Below are 18,010 nucleotides of genomic sequence, written 5' to 3'. Positions count from 1 at the left end.
CGAAGGATAAAACTTCCGGGCAGGAGGGGGACTATTTTGAGACAGCTTCTGTGGCATTTCTGCCCGTGATTCAGGAACAGCTGCAGACTTTCGCACAGCATTATAAGAAGGAGGTCGGGTAGACAGTGGGCAGTCCAGGTCTACATACACTCTAGTAGAAGGAGCCAGAACACATTGATCAGTAATCCCTACACTACTCTGCCTAAACCTTTTATCAGTCTCTTCTTTCCACATACTATAAGCTTTCCAATCGACTTTCCGTCTCCCCTTCTGTATTTTCTTAATTTTCCCCTGCTCGTATTCCTCCAACTTCTCTTTCAACCCATGCATCTGTCTTTGGCTAAAGCTGCCATTTTTCGGAAAACCCAAAAACTCCCAAAGATAAAATTGTTCACAGGTCCAAACACCATACTTATCTTTCATTTTTTCCGCCGGTCCAACGTAACTACGAGGGACGTTCAATGGCTTACTGCCGCACTTACCCATGTTCAGAAAGGAAAGAAAAAAAAAACCTGGCAGAAGAAAATTTAAATGGCGAAAAGCAAGATCTATTTCAATCTAAATAATGTGCCCTAACACTTATACTTGCATCCTAACGCAAAAAGGAGCCCTAACCCTAAAGTGTCCTAACACTCTTATCTCAATTAATGTGTTCTAATACCTGTTAATAGACCCGTCGGCCTGTAAGTGAGATAATATAACTGCAGATTTAAAATGTGCCCTAACACATCCAATGGCCTATTCCTGACTGCATTGTGCTCTTACCTCCACGGGAAACCTGTACTGATCATGCACGAGTCTCAGCTCCAGTCAGGCACTCCTTCTCAACCCCTCAAAGGATAGCCTATTTCGGGGGATAATAAAGTTCCAGAGACCTCTCTCTGGCCATGCATGGTTAACCGTTTGGTAAAAGACTCGAACCGAGCAGGATTAGGATCCCGAACGAGCACCCCAAAGTGTGATGACAATTTCTAAAGTCCAAACAATTTACGAAAATGGTAGGTAAGACAGAGGAAAACTCAAATGCACAATAAACAGTTTATTTTTGCAAGGAGAGAAAACACAGGTTACAAAGTAACAATGAATAATCTTTAAATTAACGCAGGATGACCGTCCATCTGTCTTATGTCAATACAACTCATTCCCTTCGTTCTATCACATATCACAAGGCAACTGTTGTCCTCCCTCCCCCTGGGTAACCTTCTCAACCCTTGAGGAGGATTTAAAGCATCTGGTCGAACTACAGAAAGAAACTAATGGGTTATACAGATAGGCAGATTTTCAGATTTTCCGACCGGTTTAGTGACTTTTACATGTAGGTACAACAAAGTATTATTTAGATCAATGCAGTCTTCGCCATTCCCGGCAATAAACTCCAGAAGGGCTGCGTCTGATATTGCTCATAGGGTCGGTATTTCAATGTATGTATTTTTCTCAATAGATGTCTATGTGAAGGGAACTGTGAATAAATCCAACTCTGTTTTAATTCATTCACCAGACATACAGTGTAGGAGTGCCATCTTTCTAAAATATATTCTTAATCAACTTTCAATCAATCAATCAATCAAAATTTATTTATAAAGCGCTTTTTACAACAGCAGTTGTCACAAAGTGCTTTACAGAGACACCCGGCCTTAAACCCCAAGGAGCAAACAACAGTAGTGTTGAATTTCGGTGGCTAGGAAAAACTCCCTAAGAAGGTCGAATTTTAGGAAGAAACCTAGAGAGGACCCAGGCTCAGAGGGGTGACCAGTCCTCTTCTGGCTGTGCCGGGTGAGATATTAAGAGTCCAATTGGAATAATAAATAAATTTCTCTTGGCTAAATCCAGAGTCTATTCGATTTTAGACTAGGTCAGAAGTATGACCAGGTGGACAAGGACAGGAACAGCAACGGTCCCCCCAAACCAGGTAATCCGCAGGTGTGGACCAGGACCTCATCTCCTTCTAAAATTTAAAATTGGAGGAAACTGAGAAAAGTTAGTAGTACATCCCTCATGTCCCCCAGCACAATAATATAGCAGCGTAACACCTTGGAAACTGAGACGGGGGGGTCCGGTGACACTGTGGCCCTACCCGGGGGAGGCCCCGGACAGGGCCCAACAGGCAGGAAATCAATCCACCCACATTGCCAGGCATCAACCAAAGGGACACCCACCAACCGCAACCCCCCTGAATGAGGGCCGAGTATTGCTAGCAGCGTACAGCCCAACTGCACAAGTGCGCAATAGAGAGTCAACAACAAGCCAGTGACTCTTCCCCCGAAGGGCATTGGAGGGAGGGCATCCCAGTGGCGACGAGAGCCCACCTGGCAAGACAGCAAGGGTGGACAGTATCAAGCCTACTGGTCACCTTCACGCCCCCGGGCCAGGCTACACCTAATTATAAACCGTGCTGTAGAGATGAGTTTTTAGTAGACACTTGAAAGTTTGCACTGAGTTTGCATTTCTAACCTTAATTGGCAGATCATTCCACAGGAGTGGAGCTCTATGAGAAAAGGCCCTGCCGCCAACTGTTTGTTTAGAAATTCTAGGTACAATTAAAAGGCCTGCATCTTGCGATCTAAGGTTACGTGTAGGTATGTATGGCTGGATCATTTCAGCAAGGTAAGTAGGAGCAAGTACATGTATTGATTTATAGGTTAAGAGTAAAACCTTAAAATCAGCCCTAACCCTAACAGGCAGCCAATGTAAGGATGCCAGGACAGGAGTAATGTGTTCAAATTTATTTGTTCTAGTTAGGATTCCAGCAGCTGTGTGCAGCACTAATTGAAGTTTATTTATTAATTTGTCTGGATAACCAGAGAGAAGAGCATTGCAGTAATCTAATCTAGAAGTAACGAAAGCATGAATTAATTTTTCTGCATCAGTTTTTTATAGAAAGTTTCAAATTTTTGCGATGTTTCGAAGATCAAAATAAGCAACTCTTGAGACATATTTTATATGTTCTTCAAAGGAGAGGTCAGGGTCAAGGGTAACGCCAAGGTTTTTTACAGTTTTTTGGGATACGACCATGCAGCCGTCGAGGTTCACAGTGAGATCTGCTAACAACGCTCTTTGTTTTTTGGGTCCTAAAAGGAGCATTTCTGTTTTATTTGAGTTTAAGAGCAAGAAATTCTCTGTCATCCACTTCCTAATATCTGAAACGCATGCTTCCAAAATAGCTAATTTAGGGGCTTCTCCATGCTTCATTGAAATATATAACTGTGCGTCATCAGCATAACAGTGAAAGTTAATATTGTGATTTCGGATTACATCGCCCAGAGGGATCATGTATAGAGAGAAAAGTAATGGGCCCAGAACCGAGCCTTGAGGAACTCCAAAGCATACCTTTGACTTGTCAGAGGATATGCCATCCACACTAACGAACTGATATCTTTCAGATAAATAAGATTTAAACCAGGCTAGAACATGTCCACGTAGCCCAATATTGGTTTCCAGTCTCTCTAAGAGAAGGGAGTGATCAATAGTGTCAAAAGCAGCACTAAGATCAAGAAGCAACAGGACGGATGCGGAACCTTTGTCTGAGGCCATTAGAAGGTCATTTGTTACTTTCCAGTGTTCCCTTTGAGTGTCCTCCGAGCTGTATGTCTTTTAACCGTGGCTCTTGTTTTTGTCTCATTCTTGCGTTTTTTACTCTTTGGTAGGCTCCTCCTACCAGGTGGTCTCATGCTAACACCTTGAGTCATAACCATCAATCCAGAACTGTCCTGCTGTTTTGTTTGTCGTGACATAACACTGTTGACAAAATCGCCAACTACAAACCCGATTCCAAAAAAGTTGGGACACTGTACAAATTGTGAGTAAAAAGGAATGGAATGATTTACAAATCTCATAAACTTAGATCACAAGTAGAATATAGATAACATATTGAATGTTGAAAGTGAGACATTTTGTAATGTCAAGCCAAATTTTGGCTCATTTTGGATTTCATGAGAGCTACACATTCCAAAAAAGTTGGGACAGGTAGCAATAAGAGGCCGGAAAAGTTAAATGTACAGATAAGGAACAGCTGGAGGACAACTTATTATGTCAATTGGCAACATGATTGGGTATAAAAAGAACCTCTCAGAGTGGCAGTGTCTCTCAGAAGTCAAGATGAGCAGAGGATCACCAATTCCCCCAATGCTGCAGCGAAAAATAGTGGAGCAATATCAGAAAGGAGTTTGAAGTTATCATCATCTACAGTGCATAATATCATCCAAAGATTCAGAGAATCTGGAACAATCTCTGTGCGTAAGGGTCAAGGCCGGAAAACCATACTGGATGCCTGTGATCTTCGGGTCCTCAGATGGCACTGCATCACATACAGGAATGAAACTGTAATAGAAATCACAAAATGGGCTCAGGAATACTTCCAGAAAACATTGTTGGTGAACACAGTCCACCGTGCCATTCGCCATTGCCAGCTAAAACTCTATAGCTCAAAATAGAAGCCGTATCTAAACAGGATCCAGAAGCGCAGGCCAAGGATCATTTAAAATGGACTGTGGCAAAGTGGAAAAGTGTTTTGTGGTCAGACAAATCAAAATTTGAAGTTCATTTTGGAAAACTGGGACGCCATGTCATCCAGACTAAAGAGGACAAGGACAACCCAAGTTGTTATCAGTGCTAAGTTCAGAAGCCTGCATCTCTGATGGTATGGGGTTGCATGAGTGTGTGTGGCACGGGCAGCCTACACATCTGGAGAGGCACCATCAATGCTGACAGTTATATCCAAGTTCTAGAACAACATATGCTCCCACCCAGACGTCGTCTCTTTCAGGGAAGACCTTGCATTTTCCAACATGACAATGCCAGACCACATACTGCATCAATTACAATGTCATGGCTGCATAGACGAAGGATCCAGGTACTGAAATGACCAGCCTGCAGTCTAGATCTTTCACCCATAGAAAACATTTGGCGCATCATAAAGAGGAAGGTGCGACAAAGAAGACCTAAGACAGTTTAGCAACTAAAAGCCTGTATTAGACAAGAATGGGACAACATTCCTGTTCATATACCTGAGCAACTTGTCTCCTCAGTCCCCAGACGTTTGCAGTCTGTTATAAAAAGAAGAGGGGATGCCACACAGTGGTAAACATGGCCTTGTCCCAACTTTTTTGAGATGTGTTGATGCCATGAAATTTAAAATCAACTTATTTTTCCCTTAAAGTGATACATTTTCTCAGTTTAAACATTTGACATGTCATCTATGTTGTATTCTGATTAAAATATTGAAATTATTGAAAATTTAAACTTCCACATCATTGCATTCTGTTTTTATTCACCATTGTACTGTGTCCAAACTTTTTTGGAATCAGGTTTGTATATTCCTAGCCGCATACTTCAGATGTGGTTTTGCTATTGAGAACCCTCGCTTCAACAAAGTTATTGCCATCCGGAAAAGCCCTCGGAAAAGGCCCCCTAGACCAGCCCCATACATTGCTGCGCTACCATGATACCCCGGTAAACCATTACCGGCCTGTGTTGTGTAGTATTCAACATACCTTTGAGGATCATTGTAGAGTTTCTGAGGCTGCATCTTAAATTCTAAAAGATTGTTTGATGGGTCTGAAGTGTAATTTGGAAATCACCTTCCTCACTACGAACGAAATCAGCTGGTTTTGATCAGATTTTACTTAAATACAGATCTCATGAAAATCTCATCTTACTAAAAGGTACTTAGTGTGGCATGACGTACATCACTGTGACAACTTCATTATTTTTCCCTGTAATATGTACAGTTCTCAACAGCGGGACATGAGTGTTACCAACACGTTGATAATCAATTATATCTGTGTAGATGTATAGGGTATTAAACCCAGTCAGAATATCTGTAGGGATGTTCTGTACCATGGGGCATACCACCGCTCGCCTGGTTTTAAGCCCAATATCTGTTCCAGTTTTGTACTAAATTTCAAACTAAAATGGGGCTCACCTTTAAGAAACATTCTATTTTTAAATCATACCCCACCCATACACCATGTGGCAAATTTTGTGGTATAGCTTGAACTCGTATTGCTTGGATAGACATGTCTCGATGAGTTACTGGGCAGCGTTATGTAGAAGCCACCGTCACTCATGCTAATTGCAGTCAATGTAAATGACATGATCCTGAAAATCCTAGAGTTTTATCCAATTTCTAGGTCACTTGTTCCAATGGTATCCAACTGTTGAATTTCTCAGGCAACCACAAGACTCACAAGACTCTTTTTCTTCCCTTTCTATACTTTCTCATCCAAAACTGCTTCAACTTTAAAAGTTTTATCCTTACCCACGATTATTTTCAGTAATTCCTGTTCATAAAAGGTCCCAACTATCACATCACCATCGTAATCTTTTATTCTATATACAGGAGGTACCTGAGGAAAGCATTCTGTTATTGTAAAATATTAATCTGTGTACCCTTTTTCATAGCCATTTGTAAACGCACCTCTCAGCTTTGAGAGTCTCACAGTATCCCCAAACTGGAACTTGTAGCTTTGAATACCATTTCTCATTATTGTTGTACCATACAGGTTCTTGAGAACTAATCTAACATTTTCTTCACAAACGTCAGCAGGCTTCATCTTAATAGACCGATGGTAGCTATGGTTGTATCCATGAACTAAATCTTAAATAACCTCAACATAGCGATGAGTGTTGGCAGTTGTGAGATACCTCCACATTCGTGATTTATTTTATTAAATCTCTCAATGATACTCGCTTTGACATCATTTTCTGTAGCAAAATGTTTTATGTTGTACTTCTTCATTAACATTTCAAAATGTGAATTAAAGAACTCCTTCCCCTTGTCCATTTTGTTTTTTTGTGGTGTTCTTCCTTCTTTTAATGTCTTCGAATGCTCGCTTTACCTCGATAGCGCTTTTATTTCTCAGCACGCGAATCCATGCATATTTGCTTAATACATGTATGCGTATTAACATACATTTAATGTTATCATTTTTTACACTGTAAGCACTCATGTCAACCAAATCCAGCTGAAATTGTGAATTGTGAATAACTCAAATTTTTTGAAAATGTATAGCTACAGGCCTATGTAGCGTATATGTATCCTGCGCGAGCAGACAGTCATCGGCCTTGCCCTTTTTGAGGATCTCCCCGGTTTTCTCCAAGTACGCTCTTTTCAAACCCTCTCTACCCACATAAGCACCAGGGTTTTCCAGGTCGTAGTAAATACTTTTCATAACCTGTTCAGACATCATAGAGCATTCGAGCCAAAATGAGAAGTAATACATGTTTAACATTGTTTTATTTGAGTTTTCGAAAATTACATACCCAAGATATTCAGAAAAGTTACACAAACAGTCAGATTTCTCATAGTGTTTGTTTATATACAGTGGGGAGAACAAGTATTTGATACACTGCCAATTTTGTAGGTTTACCTACTTACAAAGCATGTAGAGGTCTGTCATTTTTATCATAGGTACACTTCAACTGTGAGAGACGGAATATAAAACAAAAATCCAGAAAACTGTATTATTTTTTAATAATTAATTAGCATTTTATTGTATGACATAAGTTTTTCATAAATCCAAACTTAATATTTGGTACAGAAACCTTTGTTTGCAATTGCAGAGATCATACGTTTCCTGTAGTTCTTGACCAGGTTTGCACACACTGCAGCAGGGATTTTTGGCAACATTTTTGTCTCATACCACATGACCTTCTCCCATTCCTCCTCTGGATCATCCAGATGGTCATTGGCAAACTTCAGACAGGCCTGGACATGCGCTGGCTTGAGCAGGGGGACCTTGCGTGCGCTACAGGATTTTAATCCATGACGGCGTACTGTGTTTCTAATGGTTTTCTTTGAGACTGTGGTCCCAGCTCTCTTCAGGTCATTGACCAGGTCTGATCCCTCACTTTCCTCATGATCATTGATGCCCGACGAGGTGAGATTTTACATGGAGCCCCAGACCGAGGGAGATTGACCGTCATCTTGAACTTCTTCCATTTTCTAATAATTGTGCCAACAGTTGTTGCCTTCTCACCAAGCTGGTTGTCTATTGTCCTGTAGCCCATCCCTGCTTTCTGCAGGTCTACAATTTTATCCCTGATGTCCTTACACAGCTCTCTGGTCTCGGCCATTGTGGAGAGGTTGGTGTCTGTTTGATTAAGTGTGTGGACAGGTGTCTTTTATACAGGTAACAAGTTCAAACAGGTGCAGTTAATACAGGTTATGAGTGGAGAACAGGAGGGCTTCTTAAAGAATAACTAACAGGTCTGTGAGAGCCGGAATTATTACTGGTTGGTAGGTGATCAAATACTTATGTCATGCAATAAAATGCTAATTAATTATAAAAAAAATAATCATCTGATTTTCTGGATTTTTGTTTTAGATTCCGTCTTTCACAGTTGAAGTGTACCTATGATAAAAATTACAGACCTCTACATGCTTTGTAAGTAGGAAAACCTGCAAAATCGGCAGTTTATCAAATGCATGTTCTCCCCACCGTATCTTTCTGACTCTGGACCAACAGTTCTTCCTGTCTGAGTGGTGCAGTGTTTCTACAGACAGGAACGATAACTCTATTGTAATAATAATGGGACCCTGCAGAGAGGTCATGATGGATGAGCTCTCTACATTCTTAATAAAACACAATTCTATAATAACAAGTATACTCCATCCATGGAATGAGACTCAAAGCCTCAGGGAGTCCCCAAATCCCAACCCACCTGACCTTCGACTAAGCAACTTAAGGGTTAAAGAATCTTATAATCTGTGAATGAGTTGGCACAATGTAATTCGTTATCCAAAGTGTTAAGTTTAGGGGTCGACCGGTAAAAACAAAACGTTTACCAGCACAAACAGAGCACAAACGATTGAGCCTATTTTGAGTCCATTTGTAGCAGGTTGTGTGGGCTGGTGACGTCATCACCTATAATTAAATGTCTAATATTTAAAAACACAGAAGCTGCACAAACAAAACTTTTAATGGGACAAACCAACACAAATGAAGCACAAACAAGACTATTTTGAGTGAATTTGGAGCATGATGGGGGTGCTGAGTGACCTGTAAAATATATCTCATAAATTAAAAAATATTTACAGACCAGTAAACGATTGAAACTTTTTTCCAACATGTTGGGTTGGGTAAGGGACTAAGTTCCCGCAGGTATTTAAAAGCCATTGCTTTCGCCTCCGTTTAATGAAATCCCTTATCATGTTGCCCCATTAGAAAGCGGAACATTTTTTCTGCCAGTAAAACATTAGTTCAGGCATTTTCAGTGGAGTAATGTTGGTCCACAAAATACTTTAACTGGGTATTGTCATCATAGAAACATATCATAATGAGGATGTTTGTTGCAACTTCAGTTTAGATCATTATGATGTTTATTGCAACTTCAGCAATGTCAGCATACTTACCTCTTGTCTCAGCCATGCATTTCTCTGCATTCCTCTTTACCATGTTTCTCTCACAAATGATATGCAGAGTTGATTGGCCGTTTACTTTTGATGTATAACCAATCTGATATTTCTGCAGGTGTGACATTGAGCCATACAAGCTAGTGATGGGAAGTTTGACTCTTTCTACTGACTCGGCTCTTGTCAAGTTGATCAGTAAAAAAATGTAATCTTTAGAGTAATTTCGTTCATTTGAGTCAGTAATGCCTACACATTGCTGACTGAGCTGGAAGCCCGCGGTTAGGTAGAACTCCGCTGGCAGATGTTCAAATGAATAAAAAATCTGTTCAATTATACGATAAAGTATTTTTTACTTAGGCAAGGCTCAATGTACAAATTAACCTGTGTTTATCATTACAATCAAAAATGAACTACTACATTAATAATTTTATACCTACCATGTGTCCGATTATCTGTTACAAGCATATCTTTATAATGCTATTGTCTTGATCTATTTTTCTTTGTGAAAGTAAAGCTAACAGTGTATTCCGTGGTTGGGTAGAACTCCACTGACAGTTGTTCAAATGATTGAAACAACCGTTCAATTGAACGATAAAACTAACCGACTCAGTCGTTCACAAGTCTTTTTTACAAACATCTTTATAATGCTATTGCCTTGATCAGGATTTACCCTAGTCTAAAACTACCAGGACTTTAGCATAGTTAACATTCAATTGTCTAAAAAATAGTGAATTAAAACAAATTACAGTTTGTTTTAAATGTCAAATGAATGAGGAATACAAAAATGTATTTATATTTATGGTCTTATGATTGTAATACAAAAAAATGACTTACAAAGAATACAGGCTATAGCATTTTCATTAGTTTATTAGGCTTAACGTTTTAAATTAAAATACCAGTGCATAGATGTGTGATTTAAGCAATCGTATTTTCCCAAAACTCCTCTCGGTTTGGACTTATGCACTGGCGTTGAAATAAACTTGTTATCACCATCAGAACTATGCCTGTCACAATATAACATTTTCGATTATCATGGCCAATGATATTATCGCAGTATCTGTAGCAAATGTTGTGGAAAAAAAATGCTATCCGTCAAATTCATCTTTAACTTTGTTTAATGCGTTTTCTCTTTTTTGGCAAATGATTTACACTCAAAATACAAATGTATGGAGGTGGAGAGAGTCTGTAAAAACTGTACAAATAAAAAAATACCAGATGAACTGATAATCAAAAGATCCACAAAGGCCTAACACCATTCGGAAAAATACTAAAACAAATTGACTAGTAAATAGGCTACGGAAATGCGTTAATTCAAACACTAATGTATAGGTCCAGACACATAATTTAAGCACATGCATCGTTTGTCCATTAATAAGCTATGGAAAATCTGAGAGGAGATTTTGGAAAAGTACAGAGTCCTTTTTCCATGTGAATAGGCTACAAAAACAGTGTGTCTTTGCGGATCTCTCGCGGAGGTTCTAGTGGGGCTAACCGGTTGATTTCAACACCAGTGCAGATCCAGTCTCCTTGTTTAAGCACATGCATTATTTGTCTATAGGTGACATGAATAAGGTATAAAAACCGAGAGGGTTTTTGGAAAAATAAAATGTCAGTTTTGCCAAGTGAATATGATAATCACATGTATTATTTACATTATATCAATATAAAACAATTATAATATTACAGTTATCGTCAATACCGGTATATCGCGACACCCTTAATCCGAACCCCGTGAGAGATCCTCAAAGACGAACCGTTTGTAGCCTATTTCACTTGGAGAAAATGTCACTTTCCAAAACCTCCTGTCCCTTATTCTATAGGCTAACTGGCATACATTTGCACCGGTCAAAGTAGTACTGACCATTGCTCATTGCTATCTGGGATTGTAATAATTAATTCTAAATTCTAAAAAAATACCCCTCCATGAACTGCCACCTTAACATGGTGGAGGGGTTTGAGTACCCGAGTGACCCTAGGAGCTATGTTGTCTGGGGCTATATGCCCCTGGTAGGGTCTCCCAAGGCAAAAAGGTCCAGTATGGCGCAGCTGGGGAGCCAGGCCCTCGGGGGGGGGGGGCCTCGACAACCCGATCCCTGGACACGGAAACTAGTTCTAGGGACGTGGAACGTCACCTCGCTGGCGGGGAAGGAGCCTGAGATTGTGCGTGAGGTTGAGAGGTTCCGACTAGAGATAGTCGGGATCACCTCTACGCACGGCTTGGGCTCTGGAACCACACTCCTTGAGAGAGGATGGACACTTCACCACTCTGGAGTTGCCCATGGTGAGAGGCGGTGGACTGGTGTGGGTTTGCTTATAGCCCCCCAGCTCTGCCGCCATGTGTTGGAGTTTACCCCGGTGAACGAGAGGGTCGTTTCCCTGCGCATACGGGTCGGGCATAGGTCTCTCACTGTTGTTTGTGCCTACGGGCCGAACGGCAGTGCAGAGTACCCAACCTTCTTGGAGTCTCTGGGAGGGGTGCTGGAAAGTGCTCCGACTGGGGACTCCATCGTTCTACTGGGGGACTTCAACGCCCACGTGGGCAATGACAGTGACACCTGGAAGGCTGTGATTGGGAGGAAAGGTCCCCCTGATCTGAACCCGAGCGGTGTTCAGTTATTGGACTTCTGTGCTAGTCACAGTTTGTCCATAACGAACACCATGTTCAAGCATAAGGGTGTCCATCAGTGCACGTGGCACCAGGACACCCTAAGCCGTAGGTCGATGATTGACTTTGTTGTTGTTTCATCTGACCTGTGGCCGTATGTCTTGGACACTCGGGTAAAGAGAGGGGTGGAGCTGTCAACTGATCACCACCTGGTGGTGAGTTGGATCCGATGGCGGAGGAGGAAGCTGGACAGACTCGGGAGACCCAAGCTTACTGTAAGGGTCTGCTGGGAACGTCTGGCCGAGTCTCCTGTCAGATAGATCTTTAACTCCCACCTCCGGCAGAGCTTCGACTGGATCCCGAGGGAGGCTGGAGATATTGAGTCCGAGTGGACCATGTTCTCCACCTCCATTGTCGAAGTGGCCGCTCTGGGCTGTGGCCGTAAGGTCTCCGGTGCCTGTCGAGGCGGCAATCCCCGAACCCGGTGGTGGACACCGGAAGTAAGGGATGCTGTCAAGCTGAAGAAGGAGTCCTATCAGGCCTGGTTGGCTTGTGGGACTCCTGAGGCAGTTGACGGGTACCGAGATGCCAAGCGGACTGCAGCCCGGGTGGTTGTGGAGGCAAAAACTCGGGCCTGGGAGGATTTCGGTGAGGCCATGGAGAAGGACTATTGGCTGGCCTCGAAGAGATTCTGGCAAACCATCCGGCGCCTCAGGAGAGGGAAACAGTGCACTACCAACGCTGTTTACAGTGGAGGTGGGCAGCTGTTGACCTCAACTGAGGATGTCGTCGGGCGGTGGAAGGAGTACTTTGAGGATCTCCGCCATCACGTCTTCCATTGAGGAAGCAGAGGCTGAGGGCTCAGAGGTGGACTCGTCCATCACCCAGGCTGAAGTCACTGAGGTAGTCAAGAAACTCCTCGGTGGCAAGGCACCGGGAGTGGATGAGATCCGCCCTGAGTACCTCAAGTCTCTGGATGTTGTGGGGCTGTCTTGGTGGACTCGTCCATCACCCGTGCTGAAGTCACAGAGGTGGTCAAGAAACTCCTCGGTGGCAAGGCACCGGGGGTGGATGAGATCCGCCCTGAGTACCTCAAGTCTCTGGATGTTGTGGGGCTGTCTTGGTTGACACGCCTGTGCAACATCGCGTGGCAGTCAGGGACAGTGCCTCTGGGATGGCAGACTGGGGTGGTGGTCCCTCTTTTTAAGAAGGGGGACCGGAGGGTGTGTTCCAACTATAGGGGGATCACACTTCTCAGCCTCCCCGGGAAAGTCTATGCCAGGGTTCTGGAGAGGAGAATACGGCCGATAGTAGAACCTCGAATTCAGGAGGAACAGTGTGGTTTTCGTCCGGGCCGTGGAACACTGGACCAGCTCTATACCCTCTACGGGGTGTTGGAGGGTTCATGGGAGTTTGCCCAACCAATCCACATGTGTTTTGTGGATTTGGAGAAGGCATTCGACTGTGTCCCTCGCGGCATCTTGTGGAGGGTGCTTCGGGAGTATGGGGTCCTGGGTCCTTTGCTAAGGGCTGTCAGGTCCCTGTTCGACCGAAGCAGGAGCTTGGTTCGCATTGCCAGCAGTAAATCAGACTTGTTCCCAATGCATGTTGGACTCCGGCAGGGCTGCCCTTTGTCGCCGGTTCTGTTCGTAATTTCTATGGACAGAATTTCTAGGGCAGCCAGGGGCTGGAGGGTGTCAGGTTTGGGGACCACACGATTTCGTTGATTATGTTGTCGTGCTGGCCCCTTCAAACCAGGACCTTCAGCATGCACTGGGACGGTTTGCAGCCGAGTGTGAAGCGGTGGGGATGAAAATCAGTACCTCCAAATCCGAGGCCATGGTCCTCAGTCGGAAAAGGGTGGCTTGCCCACTTCAGGTTGGTGGAGAGTGCCTGTCTCAAGTGGAGGAGTTTAAGTATCTAGGGGTCTTGTTTACGAGTGAGGGAAGGATGGAACAGGAGATTGACAGACGGATCGGTGCAGCTTCTGCAGTAATGAGGTCGATATATCGGTCTGTCTTGGGGAAGAAAGAGCTGAGCCGCAAGGCGAAGCTCTCGATTTACCGGTCAATATACGTTCCTACTCTCACCTATGGTCATGAGCTTTGGGTCATGACCGAAAGGACAAGATCCCGGATACAGGTGGCCGAAATGAGCTTTATCCCCTTTTTCTACGGTAAGACACCCAGTTATGAATCTCAGTGCAACATGTGGGTGATTACATTTAAACTAGATAGATATATGTTTGCCTATCTGTTTAGCTTAGCTCCTCTTAGGCTGAGATGACATTGCCAACTGCAATATTGGAAAGCAGAGATTTTACACAATGTTATTACTTTCAACATCGAACTGAATAATTTAGCTAACAGCATATAGGCTAGCCTACACCTTGGGCTGTCAAATAGAAATAATTTGAGCTAGATAGACAACTACGTTTTTGCACCATATTTTGATTTCGAAATCATATTTCCAATTTGAATAAGGGATTTTGAAGCCAATGTTAGAAAATCTCAACAAATAGCCTACCATGCGAATTATGTCAATTTTCATAGGATGTCAGATTATTTATTGAAAAACTTGTTTACTTCAAAATTTCAGTATGTTTAAATCTAGTTTAGAATTGTTTTGCAATGCCCCATAATGCAGCCTAATTTCGAGACATTATTATTTAATAGACAAATGCATTTCAGTCACAATTGTCACATTTGATCTACCAAATGAAAAGTCTGTGTAAAATATTTTGACTAAGTCGAAAAACATTTTGTAAGAAAGGTTATTTCAAATAACTACGCATTTCTGTGGTCTTGCTGGCCGCAGTTGCATCATCGCTTGTTTTCTCAATCCGGCTTGGGGATGTCTGCTTTGCCTTCAACATTTTGAAGTCTTAAGCCTGATGTCCACCAGATAGGTCGATATTAAGAGTACATCATTTTTGTTGGATGTCCTGTACGTATTTTTTCGTACTTGACACACGTGCTTTCGCAAGGGAATATGGCTGGAAGCAGGGAGGAAGAGATTATTTTTGCAGTCTCTAGAGAACCTGCTGTACACGACCTAAGTGCATATTGCTACCGGGACATCACCTCCCAAAATGCTGCCTGGAACAGGGTTGCTACTACAGTTATATCTGCGCAGTTGAATGAGACACTATAATTGTGGAAAATAGGTGCTGGTGATTCAGCTAAGTTAGAGCAAAATGGTTTGCATGGTACAGTAGTTTGATACAATACTAGCTGACTGTTGTTGTTAGCTACAGTATCTAGAGTAGCTACCCTAACTGTATCTACTTAATTTGTTTTTGAGTTGGTTAGATACTGTAGCCACTTTATTTCTTTTAGCAGATTATCAAATTTTGCATGACCAATGTAGATTTGACATTGTAAATAATCTAACATTTGATAAACCTGACTTTTTTTTGTTGGCTATGGTCATGCTATGTGCCACTCCTTGCCACGTACTCCTTTCATTGGGAACTAGAACTTCCTTCTTACTACCACAACAGTAAAACCACGCACAAGTTGAACGCATGTATGACACTGAACGCACCACAATGAATGACTTCCAGCACAATGCAATGAGTTTGAGGTATCTGGTGCACTGTAAAAAATACATGTTGTCTTTCCGGTACTTAACGGGTACATTTTACATGTTTTTTTTCTGTATTTGTTAATAATGGGAGAATACTTTTAAATTACAGGGATAAACCTATTTTTAACATTCATCATGAGTGAGAAGTTTGAATGTTATAGTCATTTTAAATGTGTATCAGGATATTCTCATGATCATATGTTTTTCAGTTTTAATGTGTGAACACACAGGGAGCTGTTGTCGACTTTCTGTATTATACATATTATATTCTAATATTATGAGATACTGGATTTTTGATTTCCATTGAAACAAAAAGTCTTCATATGTTTCACTTTGTGTAATGAATCTAGAGAATATAAAGAGGTCACGTTTTGATTTGAATTACAAAAAAAACCGAACATTTCCCACGATATTAAAATTTTTTGAGCTGCAGCTGTGGAAAAAAGTAAATGATGAACTTATGTAATGCAAACATATGTCTGTGTAAAGCTTATCAGTTTATTAATCTTATTAATGTCCGTACCGTCAGCTAAGTTACTCATGTCAACAATGCTACCAAACAGTCCATGCAATGCTTATCAGTTTATTAATATAATATCTGTAAATAAAAAATACAGGACCCAGGGCACAACTCTGGTGTCACACATACACATACAGGTGACGTAAAAAAAAAAACGGGACCCATCAGACCAAACGACCTTCCACTTCCTCAAGGTCCAGCTCTGACGCTTGCATGCCCATTGTAGGTGCTTTCAATGGTGGACATGGGTTAGTGTGGGCACTTAGTCTACACAGCAGGGTGCGATGCACACATTTCTGTGACTTGTGCCACAGAAGACCTTCTGTTGATTTGGATCAGACGGGATAGCCTTCACTGCCATTGTGACCCACACTAACCCAGAATTATTGCACCACTGCTGACTGGAAGCACCCCACGAGCCTTGTCGTTTCAGAGATTATCTGACCCGGTCCTTTAGCCGGAACAATTTGCTCAGGTCTTTACTCCTGCCCATTTCTCTGCATCCAACACGTTGACTAAGAGAACTGACTGTTTGCTTACCATTTAATCTCCTCAGACCTTGACATGTGCCCTTATTCGTTATTCACTTCACCTCTGAGTGGTCAATGTTTTGGCTCATCAGTGTACTGACGAAAATAAATAAGAGGATAATCTAGGTGAAGGAAGTGGTTGATTGAAGCAGTTTGGCTTAAATATAAAGCTGTACCTCGTCTGCATCAGAACCATAATGCACAGCTCTTCTGCTTTGTCATCTAACCATTAAAAACAAAGCAAATGTATTCTTTTTTTACATATGTAATTTGTTCCAGAAAGCAGGAGCAATGGTTAAAAACCAAATCTTTTGAGACCAGTGTAGCTCTGCAAAAGTACTTTGCTTTCAACAAGGGAATAGATTGCCAACTAGCTACAGTGCAGCTTTAACATGTCAGTAAGCTAAGTTTCATTATGTGGTAGTAGTTCATACAAACTTTGGATATGATTATATTAAAATATAGGAAAACAGGATATTTATTCTTATTCTGTTACACTTCATTGGCAGGGGATGGGGAGTATCTTAGAATCTAAAGAAATATACAGTGAGCAAAGCCCATTTAAAGCTGTAGCCCTACATAACTTTTAAATTTCCATTGGACAATTGCACACATTAAAATATTCACCAGAATGACTCTCATAATCTGAGACATTAATATTGTTGTCCAAAATGATTTACAAAAATTTACTAAGCACGAGCTATTATTATAAAAACAACCTATTGATGTTGACCTAAGAATTTACCAAAGTGCCTCCACTAAGTATTAACTGTGTTTTAACAGGATGATTCATTTTTTTATGGTCAATACCACTTAAATAGATTGGATTTTTGGATTGAATAATGATTAAAGTCTGTTAAAACACAGTCATGACTTTTTTTTTACAGTTTATCTCTGTTGTTTTTTCTTACGAGAATATCCTGTAATTTTACGGCTTTTTACTGGCGACTGTGCTGCCAGACTTTTTACCGTATTTTTAGAGGATTTTCTACTGAGTGTACGGCTTTTGAATGTGGCACCAATCATAGTGACTAAACACTCAGTAATGTCTTACTGTAAGACAAGCAGAGGCTCACTGTTTTCTTGGCAACATATCATATAGGTGACACAATATTAGGCTATTAAAGATATGCTATTAATCTATTTATTTATTCATTAATTTGTCATATTTCCCATTGAATATTTTTGATATTTTCGTCTTTCAGACAACTACACATTATACTAGTGAAAAGCCGTAATTTGTTGACTCACGCAAACCCTGCAGTGAATAGAAAAATGTATTGAAAGCACTCCATCAATTTTCTTTCAAATTGATAAGCTTTGAACCTAAAGTGACAAATCAAAAGTAAACAATCCTGATAACATGTTCACTGCCCCTGTTTGAAAAACAAATAATAATTGAATTATCGCCCCTG

This window comes from Esox lucius, chromosome 17 (assembly GCF_011004845.1).
Source record: "Esox lucius isolate fEsoLuc1 chromosome 17, fEsoLuc1.pri, whole genome shotgun sequence".
In the NCBI taxonomy this organism is placed as follows: Eukaryota; Metazoa; Chordata; class Actinopteri; order Esociformes; family Esocidae; genus Esox; species Esox lucius.
This window is presented reverse-complemented; position numbering follows the sequence as displayed.